Here is a 14,273-nt window from a genome sequence, read left to right on the forward strand (position 1 = left end):
TGCTCCGTACGCCTCGTACACGCGCGGCTCTGCTCCGTACGCCTCGTACACGCGCGGCTCTGCTCCGTACGCCTCGTACACGCGCGGCTCTGCTCCGCACGCCTCGTACACATGCGCGGCTCCGCTTCGTACGCCTCGTACACGCGCAGCTCTGCTTCGTACGCCTCGTACACGCGCAGCTCTGCTCCGTACACCTCGTAAACGCGCGGCTCTACTCCGCACACCTCGTACACGCGCGGTTCCGCTCCGTACACCTCGTACACGCGCGGTTCCGCTCCGTACACCTCGTACACGCGCGGTTCCGCTCCATACACCTCGTACACGCGCGGTTCCGCTCCGTACACCTCGTACACGCGCGGTTCCGCTCCGTACACCTCGTACACGCGCGGTTCCGCTCCGTACACCTCGTACATGCGCGGCTCCGCTCCGTACACTTCGTACACACGCGGCTCCGTTCCGTACACCTCGTACACGCACGGCTCCGCTCCGTACACACGCGGCTCGCTCCGTACACCATAACACACGCGGCTGCGCTCCGTACACCTCGTACACACACGTCTCTGCTCCGTCCAACTCGTACACACGCGGCTCCGCTCCGTACACCTCGTACTCGCGTGGCTCCGCTCCGTACACCTCGTACACACGCGGCTCTGCTCCGTACACCTTGTACACACGCGGCTTCGCTCCGTACACCTCGTACACGCGTGGCTCCGCTCGAAACACCTCGTATACACACGGCTCCGCACCGTACGCCTCGTACACGTGTGGCTCCGCTCCGTACACCTCGTACACACGCGGCTCCGCTCCGTACACCTCGTACACGCTAGTCTCCGCTCCGTACACCTCGTACACGCACGGCTCCGCTCCGTACACCTCGTACACACGGCTACGCTCCGTACACCTCGTACCCACGCGGCTCTGCTCCGTACACCTTGTACACGCGCGGCTCCGCACACCTTGTACACGCGCAGCTCCGCTTCGTACACGCGCGGCTCCGCTCCGTACACCTCGTACACACACGGCTCCGCTCCGTACACCTCGTACACGCGCGGCTCCGCTCCATACACCTCGTACACGTGCGGCTCCGCTCCGTACACATAGTAGACGCGCGACTCCGCTCCGTAAGCCTCGTACTCGCGGCTCTGCTCCGTACACCTCGTACACACGGCTCCGCTCCGTACACCTCGTACATGCGCGGCTCTGCTCCGTACACCTCATACACATGGCTCTGCTCCGTACACCTCGTACACGCGCGGCTCCGCTCCGTACACCTAGTACACGCGCGACTCTGCTCCGTACACCTCGTACACGCGCAGCTCCACTCCGTACACCTCGTACACGCGCGGCTCTGCTCCGTACACCTCGTACACACGCGGCTCCGCTCCGTACACCTCGTACACATGCGGCTCTGCTCCGTACACCTCGTACACCCGGCTCCGCTCCGTACACCTTGTACACGCGTGGCTCCGCTCCGTACACCTCGTACTCGCAGCTCTGCTCCGTACACTTTGTACACACACGGCTCCGCTCCGTACTCCTCGTACACACGCGGCTCCGCTCAGTACGCCTCGTACACGCGCGGCTCCACTCCGTACACCTCGTACACACACGGCTCTGCTCCGTACACCTCGTACACACACGGCTCTGCTCCGTACACCTCGTACACACTCGGCTACACTCCGTACACACGCGGCTCCGCTCCGTACGCCTCGTACACGAGCGGCTACGCTCCGTACACCTCGTACACGAGCGGCTACGCTCTGTACACCTCGTACACACGCGGCTCCGCTCCGTACGCCTCGTACACACGCGGCTCCGTTCCGTACACCTCGTACACGCGCGGCTCCGCTCCGTATACCTCGTACACACGCGGCTCTGCTCCGTACGCCTCGTACACGCGCGGCTCTGCTCCGTACACCTCGTACACGCGCGGCTCTGCTCCGTACACCTCGTACACACGCGGCTCCGCTCCGTACACCTCGTACACGCGCGGCTCCGCTCCGTACACCTCGTACACGTGCGGCTCTGCTCCGTACACCTCGTACACCCGGCTCCGCTCCGTACACCTCGTACACGCGCGGCTCTGCTCCGTACACCTCGTACTTGCAGCTCCGCTCCGTACACCTCGTACACGCGCGGCTCCGCACGCCTTGTACACGCGCGGCTCCGCTCCGTACGCCTCGTACACGCGCGGCTCTGCTCCGTACGCCTCGTACACGCGCGGCTCTGCTCCGTACGCCTCGTACACGCGCGGCTCTGCTCCGTACGCCTCGTACACACGCGGCTCTGCTCCGCACGCCTCGTACACATGCGCGGCTCCGCTTCGTACGCCTCGTACACGCGCAGCTCTGCTCCGTACACCTCGTAAACGCGCGGCTCTACTCCGCACACCTCGTACACGCGCGGTTCCGCTCCGTACACCTCGTACACGCGCGGTTCCGCTCCGTACACCTCGTACACGCGCGGTTCCGCTCCGTACACCTCGTACACGCGCGGTTCCGCTCCGTACACCTCGTACACGCGCGGTTCCGCTCCGTACACCTCGTACACGCGCGGTTCCGCTCCGTACACCTCGTACATGCGCGGCTCCGCTCCGTACACTTCGTACACACGCGGCTCCGTTCCGTACACCTCGTACACGCACGGCTCCGCTCCGTACACACGCGGCTCGCTCCGTACACCATAACACACGCGGCTGCGCTCCGTACACCTCGTACACACACGTCTCTGCTCCGTCCAACTCGTACACACGCGGCTCCGCTCCGTACACCTCGTACTCGCGTGGCTCCGCTCCGTACACCTCGTACACACGCGGCTCTGCTCCGTACACCTTGTACACACGCGGCTTCGCTCCGTACACCTCGTACACGCGTGGCTCCGCTCGAAACACCTCGTATACACACGGCTCCGCACCGTACGCCTCGTACACGTGTGGCTCCGCTCCGTACACCTCGTACACACGCGGCTCCGCTCCGTACACCTCGTACACGCTAGTCTCCGCTCCGTACACCTCGTACACGCACGGCTCCGCTCCGTACACCTCGTACACACGGCTACGCTCCGTACACCTCGTACCCACGCGGCTCTGCTCCGTACACCTTGTACACGCGCGGCTCCGCACACCTTGTACACGCGCAGCTCCGCTTCGTACACGCGCGGCTCCGCTCCGTACACCTCGTACACACACGGCTCCGCTCCGTACACCTCGTACACGTGCGGCTCCGCTCCGTACACATAGTAGACGCGCGACTCCGCTCCGTAAGCCTCGTACTCGCGGCTCTGCTCCGTACACCTCGTACACACGGCTCCGCTCCGTACACCTCGTACATGCGCGGCTCTGCTCCGTACACCTCATACACATGGCTCTGCTCCGTACACCTCGTACACGCGCGGCTCCCCTCCGTACACCTAGTACACCCGCGACTCTGCTCCGTACACCTCGTACACGCGCAGCTCCACTCCGTACACCTCGTACACGCGCGGCTCTGCTACGTACACCTCGTACACACGCGGCTCCGCTCCGTACACCTCGTACACATGCGGCTCTGCTCCGTACACCTCGTACACCCGGCTCTGCTCCGTACACCTCATACACGCGGCTCCGCTCCGTACACCTCGTACACGCGCGGTTCTGCTCCGTACACCTCGTACTCGCAGCTCTGCTCCGTACACTTTGTACACACACGGCTCCGCTCCGTACTCCTCGTACACACGCGGCTCCGCTCCGTACGCCTCGTACACGCGTGGCTCTGCTCCGTACACCTCGTACACACGGCTCCGCTCCGTACACCTAGTACACGCGCGGCTCTGCTCCGTACACCTCGTACACACGGCTCCGCTCCGTACAACTCGTACACGTGCGGCTCTGCTCCGTACACCTCGTACACATGGCTCCGCTCCGTACACCTCGTACACCCGAGGATCCGCTCCGTACACCTCGTACACGTGCGGCTCTGCTCCGTACACCTCATACACGCGGCTCTGCTCCGTACACCTCGTACACACACGGCTCCGCTCCGTACACCTCGTACACACGCGGCTCCGCTCCATACACCTCGTACACGTGCTGCTCCGCTCCGTACACATAGTAGACGCGCGACTCCGCTCCGTAAGCCTCGTACTCGCGGCTCTCCTCCGTACACCTCGTACACACGGCTCCGCTCCGTACACCTCGTACATGCGCGGCTCTGCTCCGTACACCTCATACACATGGCTCTGCTCCGTACACCTCGTACACGCGCGGCTCCCCTCCGTACACCTAGTACACCCGCGACTCTGCTCCGTACACCTCGTACACGCGCAGCTCCACTCCGTACACCTCGTACACGCGCGGCTCTGTTCCGTACACCTCGTACACACGCGGCTCCGCTCCGTACACCTCGTACACATGTGGCTCTGCTCCGTACACCTCGTACACCCGGCTCCGCTCCGTACACCTTGTACACGCGCGGCTCCGCTCCGTACACCTCGTACACGCGCGGTTCTGCTCCGTACACCTCGTACTCGCAGCTCTGCTCCGTACACTTTGTACACACACGGCTCCACTCCGTACTCCTCGTACACACGCGGCTCCGCTCCGTACGCCTCGTACACGCGTGGCTCTGCTCCGTACACCTCGTACACACGGCTCCGCTCCGTACACCTAGTACACGCGCGGCTCTGCTCCGTACACCTCGTACACACGGCTCCGCTCCGTACAACTCGTACACGTGCAGCTCTGCTCCGTACACCTCGTACACATGGCTCCGCTCCGTACACCTCGTACACCCGAGGATCCGCTCCGTACACCTCGTACACGTGCGGCTCTGCTCCGTACACCTCATACACGCGGCTCTGCTCCGTACACCTCGTACACACACGGCTCCGCTCCGTACACCTCGTACACATGCGGCTCCACTCCGTACACCTCGTACACACACGGCTCTGCTCCGTACACCTCGTACACACACGGCTCTGCTCCGTACACCTCGTACACACGCGGCTACACTCCGTACACACGCGGCTCCGCTCCGTACGCCTCGTACACGAGCGGCTACGCTCCGTACACCTCGTACACGAGCGGCTACGCTCTGTACACCTCGTACACACGCGGCTCCGCTCCGTACGCCTCGTACACACGCGGCTCCGTTCCGTACACCTCGTACACGCGCGGCTCCGCTCCGTATACCTCGTACACACGCGGCTCTGCTCCGTACGCCTCGTACACGCGGCTCTGCTCCGTACACCTCGTACACGCGCGGCTCTGCTCCGTACACCTCGTACACACGCGGCTCCGCTCCGTACACCTCGTACACGCGCGGCTCCGCTCCGTACACCTCGTACACGTGCGGCTCTGCTCCGTACACCTCGTACACCCGGCTCCGCTCCGTACACCTCGTACACGCGCGGCTCCGCTCCGTACACCTCGTACACGCGCGGCTCCGCTCCGTACACCTCGTACACGTGCGGCTCTGCTCCGTACACCTCGTACACCCGGATCCGCTCCGTACACCTCGTACACGCGCGGCTCCGCTCCGTATACCTCGTACACACGCGGCTCTGCTCCGTACGCCTCGTACACGCGGCTCTGCTCCGTACACCTCGTACACGCGCGGCTCTGCTCCGTACACCTCGTACACACGCGGCTCCGCTCCGTACACCTCGTACACGCGCGGCTCCGCTCCGTACACCTCGTACACGTGCGGCTCTGCTCCGTACACCTCGTACACCCGGCTCCGCTCCGTACACCTCGTACACGCGCGGCTCCGCTCCGTATACCTCGTACACACGCGGCTCTGCTCCGTACGCCTCGTACACGCGGCTCTGCTCCGTACACCTCGTACACGCGCGGCTCTGCTCCGTACACCTCGTACACACGCGGCTCCGCTCCGTACACCTCGTACACGCGCGGCTCCGCTCCGTACACCTCGTACACGTGCGGCTCTGCTCCGTACACCTCGTACACACGCGGCTCCGCTCCGTACACCTCGTACACGCGCGGCTCCGCTCCGTACAACTCGTACACGTGCGGCTCTGCTCCGTACACCTCGTACACATGGCTCCGCTCCGTACACCTCGTACACCCGAGGATCCGCTCCGTACACCTCGTACACGTGCGGCTCTGCTCCGTACACCTCATACACGCGGCTCTGCTCCGTACACCTCGTACACACACGGCTCCGCTCCGTACACCTCGTACACACGCGGCTCCGCTCCATACACCTCGTACACGTGCTGCTCCGCTCCGTACACATAGTAGACGCGCGACTCCGCTCCGTAAGCCTCGTACTCGCGGCTCTGCTCCGTACACCTCGTACACACGGCTCCGCTCCGTACACCTCGTACATGCGCGGCTCTGCTCCGTACACCTCATACACATGGCTCTGCTCCGTACACCTCGTACACGCGCGGCTCCCCTCCGTACACCTAGTACACCCGCGACTCTGCTCCGTACACCTCGTACACGCGCAGCTCCACTCCGTACACCTCGTACACGCGCGGCTCTGTTCCGTACACCTCGTACACACGCGGCTCCGCTCCGTACACCTCGTACACATGCGGCTCTGCTCCGTACACCTCGTACACCCGGCTCCGCTCCGTACACCTTGTACACGCGCGGCTCCGCTCCGTACACCTCGTACACGCGCGGTTCTGCTCCGTACACCTCGTACTCGCAGCTCTGCTCCGTACACTTTGTACACACACGGCTCCACTCCGTACTCCTCGTACACACGCGGCTCCGCTCCGTACGCCTCGTACACGCGTGGCTCTGCTCCGTACACCTCGTACACACGGCTCCGCTCCGTACACCTAGTACACGCGCGGCTCTGCTCCGTACACCTCGTACACACGGCTCCGCTCCGTACAACTCGTACACGTGCGGCTCTGCTCCGTACACCTCGTACACATGGCTCCGCTCCGTACACCTCGTACACCCGAGGATCCGCTCCGTACACCTCGTACACGTGCGGCTCTGCTCCGTACACCTCATACACGCGGCTCTGCTCCGTACACCTCGTACACACACGGCTCCGCTCCGTACACCTCGTACACATGCGGCTCCACTCCGTACACCTCGTACACACACGGCTCTGCTCCGTACACCTCGTACACACACGGCTCTGCTCCGTACACCTCGTACACACGCGGCTACACTCTGTACACACGCGGCTCCGCTCCGTACGCCTCGTACACGAGCGGCTACGCTCCGTACACCTCGTACACGAGCGGCTACGCTCCGTACACCTCGTACACGAGCGGCTCCGCTCCGTACGCCTCGTACACACGCGGCTCCGTTCCGTACACCTCGTACACGCGCGGCTCCGCTCCGTATACCTCGTACACACGCGGCTCTGCTCCGTACGCCTCGTACACGCGGCTCTGCTCCGTACACCTCGTACACGCGCGGCTCTGCTCCGTACACCTCGTACACACGCGGCTCCGCTCCGTACACCTCGTACACGCGCGGCTCCGCTCCGTACACCTCGTACACGTGCGGCTCTGCTCCGTACACCTCGTACACCCGGCTCCGCTCCGTACACCTCGTACACGCGCGGCTCTGCTCCGTACACCTCGTACTTGCAGCTCCGCTCCGTACACCTCGTACACGCGCGGCTCCGCTCCGTACGCCTTGTACACGCGCGGCTCCGCTCCGTACGCCTCGTACACGCGCGGCTCCGCTCCGTACGCCTCGTACACGCGCGGCTCCGCTCCGTACGCCTCGTACACGCGCGGCTCTGCTCCGTACGCCTCGTACACGCGCGGCTCTGCTCCGTACGCCTCGTACACGCGCGGCTCTGCTCCGTACGCCTCGTACACACGCGGCTCTGCTCCGCACGCCTCGTACACATGCGCGGCTCCGCTTCGTACGCCTCGTACACGCGCAGCTCTGCTCCGTACACCTCGTAAACGCGCGGCTCTACTCCGTACACCTCGTACACGCGCGGTTCCGCTCCGTACACCTCGTACACGCGCGGTTCCGCTCCGTACACCTCGTACACGCGCGGTTCCGCTCCGTACACCTCGTACACGCGCGGTTCCGCTCCGTACACCTCGTACATGCGCGGCTCCGCTCCGTACACTTCGTACACACGCGGCTCCGTTCCGTACACCTCGTACACGCACGGCTCCGCTCCGTACACACGCGGCTCGCTCCGTACACCATAACACACGCGGCTGCGCTCCGTACACCTCGTACACACACGTCTCTGCTCCGTCCAACTCGTACACACGCGGCTCCGCTCCGTACACCTCGTACTCGCGTGGCTCCGCTCCGTACACCTCGTACACACGCGGCTCTGCTCCGTACACCTTGTACACACGCGGCTTCGCTCCGTACACCTCGTACACGCGTGGCTCCGCTCGAAACACCTCGTATACACACGGCTCCGCACCGTACGCCTCGTACACGTGTGGCTCCGCTCCGTACACCTCGTACACACGCGGCTCCGCTCCGTACACCTCGTACACGCTAGTCTCCGCTCCGTACACCTCGTACACGCACGGCTCCGCTCCGTACACCTCGTACACACGGCTACGCTCCGTACACCTCGTACCCACGCGGCTCTGCTCCGTACACCTTGTACACGCGCGGCTCCGCACACCTTGTACACGCGCAGCTCCGCTTCGTACACGCGCGGCTCCGCTCCGTACACCTCGTACACACACGGCTCCGCTCCGTACACCTCGTACACGCGCGGCTCCGCTCCATACACCTCGTACACGTGCGGCTCCGCTCCGTACACATAGTAGACGCGCGACTCCGCTCCGTAAGCCTCGTACTCGCGGCTCTGCTCCGTACACCTCGTACACACGGCTCCGCTCCGTACACCTCGTACATGCGCGGCTCTGCTCCGTACACCTCATACACATGGCTCTGCTCCGTACACCTGCGGCTCCGCACACCTAGTACACGCGCGACTCTGCTCCGTACACGTGGCTCTGCTCCGTACACCTCGTACACGCGCAGCTCCACTCCGTACACCTCGTACACGCGCAGCTCCGCTCCGTACACTTCGTACACGCAGCTCTGCTTCGTACACCTCGTACACACACGGCTTCGCTCCGTACACCTCGTACACGCGCGGCTCCGCTCCTTACACCTCGTACACACGCGGCTCCGCTCCGTACGCCTCGTACACACGCGGCTCCGCTACGTACGCCTCATACACACGCGGCTCTGCTCCGTACGCCTCGTACACGCGCAGCTCTGCTCCGTACACCGCGTACACGAGCGGCTCTGCTCCGTACACCTCGGACACGAGCGGCTATGCTCCGTACACCTCGTACACGCGCGGCTCTGCTCCGTACACCTCGTAAACGAGCGGCTCTGCTCCGTACACCTCGTACACGCGCGGCTCTGCTCCGTACACCTCGTACACGCGCGGCTCTGCTCCGTACACCTCGTACACGCGCGGCTCCGCTCCGTACGCCTCGTACACGCGTGGCTCTGCTCCGTACGCCTTGTATACACGCGGCTCCGCTTCGTACGCGCGCGGCTCCGCTCCGTACACCTCGTACACACACGGCTCTGCTCCATACGCCTCGTACACACACGGCTCCGCTCCGTACGCCACGTACACACGCGGCTCTGCTCCGTACGCCTCGTACACACGCGCGGCTCCGCTCCGTACGCCTCGTACACACGCGCGGCTCCGCTCCGTACGCCTCGTACACACGCGCAGCTCTGCTCCGTACACCTCGTACACGAGCAGCTCCGCTCCGTACACCTCGTACACACGCGGCTCCACTCTGTACACACGCTGCTCCGTTCCGTACGCCTCGTACACACGCGGCTACGCTCCGTACACCTAGTACACGCGCGGCTACGCTCCATACACCTCGTACACACGCGGCTCCGCTCCGTACGCCTCGTACACACGCGGCTCCGCTCCGTACACCTCGTACACACGCGGCTCCGCTCCGTACACCTCGTACACACGCGGCTCCGCTCCGTACACCTCGTACACACGGCTCCGCTCCGTACACCTCGTACACACGCGGCTCTGCTCCGTACACCTCGTACTCGCGCGGCTCTGCTCCGTACACCTCGTACACACGGCTCTGCTCCGTACACCTCGTACACACGGCTCCGCTCCGTACACCTAGTACACGCGCGGCTCTGCTCCGTACACCTCCTACACACGGCTCCGCTCCGTACAACTCGTACACGTGCGGCTCTGCTCCGTACACCTCGTACACATGGCTCCGCTCCGTACACCTCGTACACGTGCGGCTCTGCTCCGTACACCTCATACACGCGGCTCCGCTCCGTACACCTCGTACACACACGGCTCGGCTCCGTACACCTCGTACACACGCGGCCCCACTCCGTACACCTCGTACACGCGGCTCTGCTCCGTACACCTCGTACACACACGGCTCTGCTCCGTACACCTCATACACACACGGCTCCGCTCCGTACACCTCGTACACACGCGGCTCCGCTCCGTACGCCTCGTACACACGCGGCTACGCTCCGTACACCTCGTACACACGGCTCCGCTCCGTACACCTCGTACACGCGCGGTTCTGCTCCGTACACCTCGTACACACGGCTCCGCTCCGTACACCTAGTACATGCGCGGCTCTGCTCCGTACACCTCGTACACACGGCTCCGCTCCGTACAACTCGTACACGTGCGGCTCTGCTCCGTACACCTCGTACACCCGAGGATCCGCTCCGTACACCTTGTACACGTGCGGCTCTGCTCCGTACACCTCATACACGCGTGTCTGCTCCGTACACCTCGTACACACACGGCTCTGCTCCGTACACCTCGTACACACGCGGCTCCACTCCGTACACCTCGTACACGCGGCTCTGCTCCGTACACCTCGTACACACACGGCTCTGCTCCGTACACCTCGTACACACACGGCTCTGCTCCGTACACCTCGTACACACACGGCTCTGCTCCGTACACCTCGTACACACGCGGCTCCACTCCGTACACATGCGGATCCGCTCCGTACGCCTTGTACACGAGCGGCTACGCTCCGTACACCTCGTACACAAGCGGCTACGCTCCGTACACCTCGTACACACGCGGCTCCGCTCTGTACACATCGTACACACGCGGCTCCGCTCCGTACGCCTCGTACACACGTGGCTCCGCTCCGTACGCCTCGTACACACGCGGCTCCGCTCCGTACGCCTCGTACACACGCGGCTACGCTCCGTACGCCTCGTACACACGCGGCTACGCTCCGTACACCTCGTACACAAGCGGCTACGCTCTGTACACCTCGTACACACGCGGCTCCGCTCTGTACACCTCGTACACACGCGGCTCCCCTCCGTACACCTCGAACACACACGGCTCGGCTCCGTACACCTCGTACACGCGCGGCTCGGCTCCGTACACCTCGTACACGCGCGGCTCTGCTCCGTACACCTCGTACACGCGCGGCTCTGCTCCGTACACCTCGTACACGCGCGGCTCTGCTCCGTACACCTCGTACACACGCGGCTCTGCTCCGTACACCTCGTACACACGCGGCTCCGCTCTGTACACCTCGTACACGCGCGGCTCGGCTCCGTACGCCTCGTACACGCGCGGCTCGGCTCCGTACACCTCGTACACGCGCGGCTCTGCTCCGTATACCTCGTACACGCGCGGCTCTGCTCCGTACACCTCGTACACACACGGCTCCGCTCCGTACACCTCGTACACACACGGCTCCGCTCCGTACACCTCGTACACGCGCGGCTCCGCTCCATACACCTCGTACACGCGCGGCTCCGCTCCGTACACATAGTAGACGCGCGACTCCGCTCCGTAAGCCTCGTACTCGCGGCTCTGCTCCGTACACCTCGTACACACGGCTCCGCTCCGTACACCTCGTACATGCGCGGCTCTGCTCCGTACACCTCATACACATGGCTCTGCTCCGTACACCTCGTACACGCGCGGCTCCGCTCCGTACACCTAGTACACGCGCGACTCTGCTCCGTACACCTAGTACACGCGCGACTCTGCTCCGTACACCTCGTACACGTGGCTCTGCTCCGTACACCTCGTACACGCGCAGCTCCACTCCGTACACCTCGTACACGCGCAGCTCCGCTCCGTACACCTCGTACACGCAGCTCTGCTTCGTACACCTCGTACACACGGCTCCGCTCCGTACACCTCGTACACGCGCGGCTCCGCTCCGTACACCTCGTACACGCGCGGCTCCGCTCTGTACGCCTCGTACACACGCGGCTCCGCTCCGTACGCCTCATACACACGCGGCTCTGCTCCGTACGCCTCGTACACGCGCAGCTCTGCTCCGTACACCGCGTACACGAGCGGCTCTGCTCCGTACACCTCGGACACGAGCGGCTATGCTCCGTACACCTCGTAAACGCGCGGCTCTGCTCCGTACACCTCGTACACGCGCGGCTCTGCTCCGTACACCTCGTACACGTGGCTCTGCTCCGTACGCTTCGTACACGCGCGGCTCCGCTCCGTACGCCTCGTACACGCGCGTCTCTGCTCCGTACGCCTCGTATACACGCGGCTCCGCTTCGTACGCGCGCGGCTCCGCTCCGTACACCTCGTACACACACGGCTCTGCTCCATACGCCTCGTACACACACGGCTCCGCTCCGTACGCCACGTACACACGCGGCTCTGCTCCGTACGCCTCGTACACACGCGCGGCTCCGCTCCGTACGCCTCGTACACACGCGCGGCTCCGCTCCGTACGCCTCGTACACACGCGCGGCTCTGCTCCGTACGCCTCGTACACGAGCGGCTCCGCTCCGTACACCTCGTACACACGCGGCTCCACTCCGTACACACGCTGCTCCGTTCCGTACGCCTCGTACACACGCGGCTCCGCTCCGTACACCTCGTACGCGCGCGGCTACGCTCCGTACACCTCGTACACGCGCGGCTACGCTCCATACACCTCGTACACACGCGGCTCCGCTCCGTACGCCTCGTACACACGCGGCTCCGCTCCGTACACCTCGTACACACGCGGCTCCGCTCCGTTCACCTCGTACACGCGCGGCTCCGCTCCGTACACCTCGTACACGCGCGGCTCCGCTCCGTACACCTCGTACACGCGCGGCTCTGCTCCGTACACCTCGTACACGCGCGGCTCCGCTCCGTACACCTCGTACACACGCGGCTCCGCTCCGTACACCTCGTACACACGCGGCTCCGCTCCGTACACCTCGTACACGCGCGGCTCCGCTCCGTACACCTCGTACACACACGGCTCTGCTCCGTACACCTCGTACACACGCGGCTCCGCTCCGTACACCTCGTACACACACGGCTCTGCTACATCCACACTGTAAACCCCTCCTGACCCCACACATAACCTTCCCCTCATCCAGCACCATGACAACCAGCACAGCAGAGTCCTGCATCCACTGAGGCCCCTGATCATGTGACCCCTGACTCCTCCCCTCCTGTGACCTCATCACAGGTCCTGTGCGCACAGAACAGCCATATATGTGGTGGCGGCTCTGCAGGTGGAGGTATGTGGAGAGACCTCAGTACTGGGCGCAGGGGGCATTAACCCCTTCAGTGCTGAGTGTATTTTGGTGTTTTTCTGTTGTGTTTCCACTTTATAAGGATATTGCTGTTTTTTGTTCCTCTTCCTCTGATATATACCACCCAACTATGAAAGGCAGGAGGTCAGGAAACACATATTGCTCTCCTAGTACATTGCCTTTTCTTTCTCCCCACACACAGTATAATGTTCCCCCAGTACCAGCACCCCCCCTACACATTTATTATTACACTACAAGTTGCCCCCCACAATATGGCACCACCCACCTCCTAATAGATAAAACCCTCCCCTCCCCCATTCCTGATGCAGATACAGATGACCCCGGGACACAGCACCGACCTCCGGGATCAGTTCCCCAGTCTGGAGATGTGGATCCGGGCCCGGGGGGCCGGTGCTATAGATGTATGAGGAGGGGCTGTTCTCTGCGGTAGGAGCTGTACATTGTAATGGAGACATTCTGGGGACAGATTATTCCAGAAGTAGAACGTCTTATCTCCTTACACAATGTCGCTGGATTTTATCTTGTTTTTCTCTTTATAATTTAATGACATCGTTCTAGGACTCCATTGTTAGGCTCCGGCTGTCATGGAGATATATTGGGATGTGTCTGTGGGGAGCACAGGGCTCCCCCTCTCTGTGCCCCAGATATAATGGAGGAGGCTCTCTGCCTCTGTCTTTCTGCCTCTAATAAAATAATGGATGTTGTCTTTGTTACCTCAGATATATAGAAGTTGTCTTCTCTCTGTCTTCTTCAAGAATGGAGAATATTCTCTTTCTCT

At 63.5% G+C, this 14,273-nt stretch overlaps 1 pseudogene; it reads left to right on the plus strand.

Annotated features, from left to right (window-relative positions):
* The first annotated feature begins 13,382 nt into the window (after window positions 1-13,382).
* LOC141271857 (uncharacterized) overlaps window positions 13,383-14,273 on the plus strand; it is a 118,210-nt pseudogene continuing 117,319 nt past the window's right edge.

Source organism: Phyllobates terribilis, unplaced genomic scaffold (genome assembly GCF_046119375.1).
Source record: "Phyllobates terribilis strain yellow unplaced genomic scaffold, ASM4611937v1 Scaffold_5__5_contigs__length_657084704, whole genome shotgun sequence".
Classification (NCBI taxonomy): Eukaryota; Metazoa; Chordata; class Amphibia; order Anura; family Dendrobatidae; genus Phyllobates; species Phyllobates terribilis.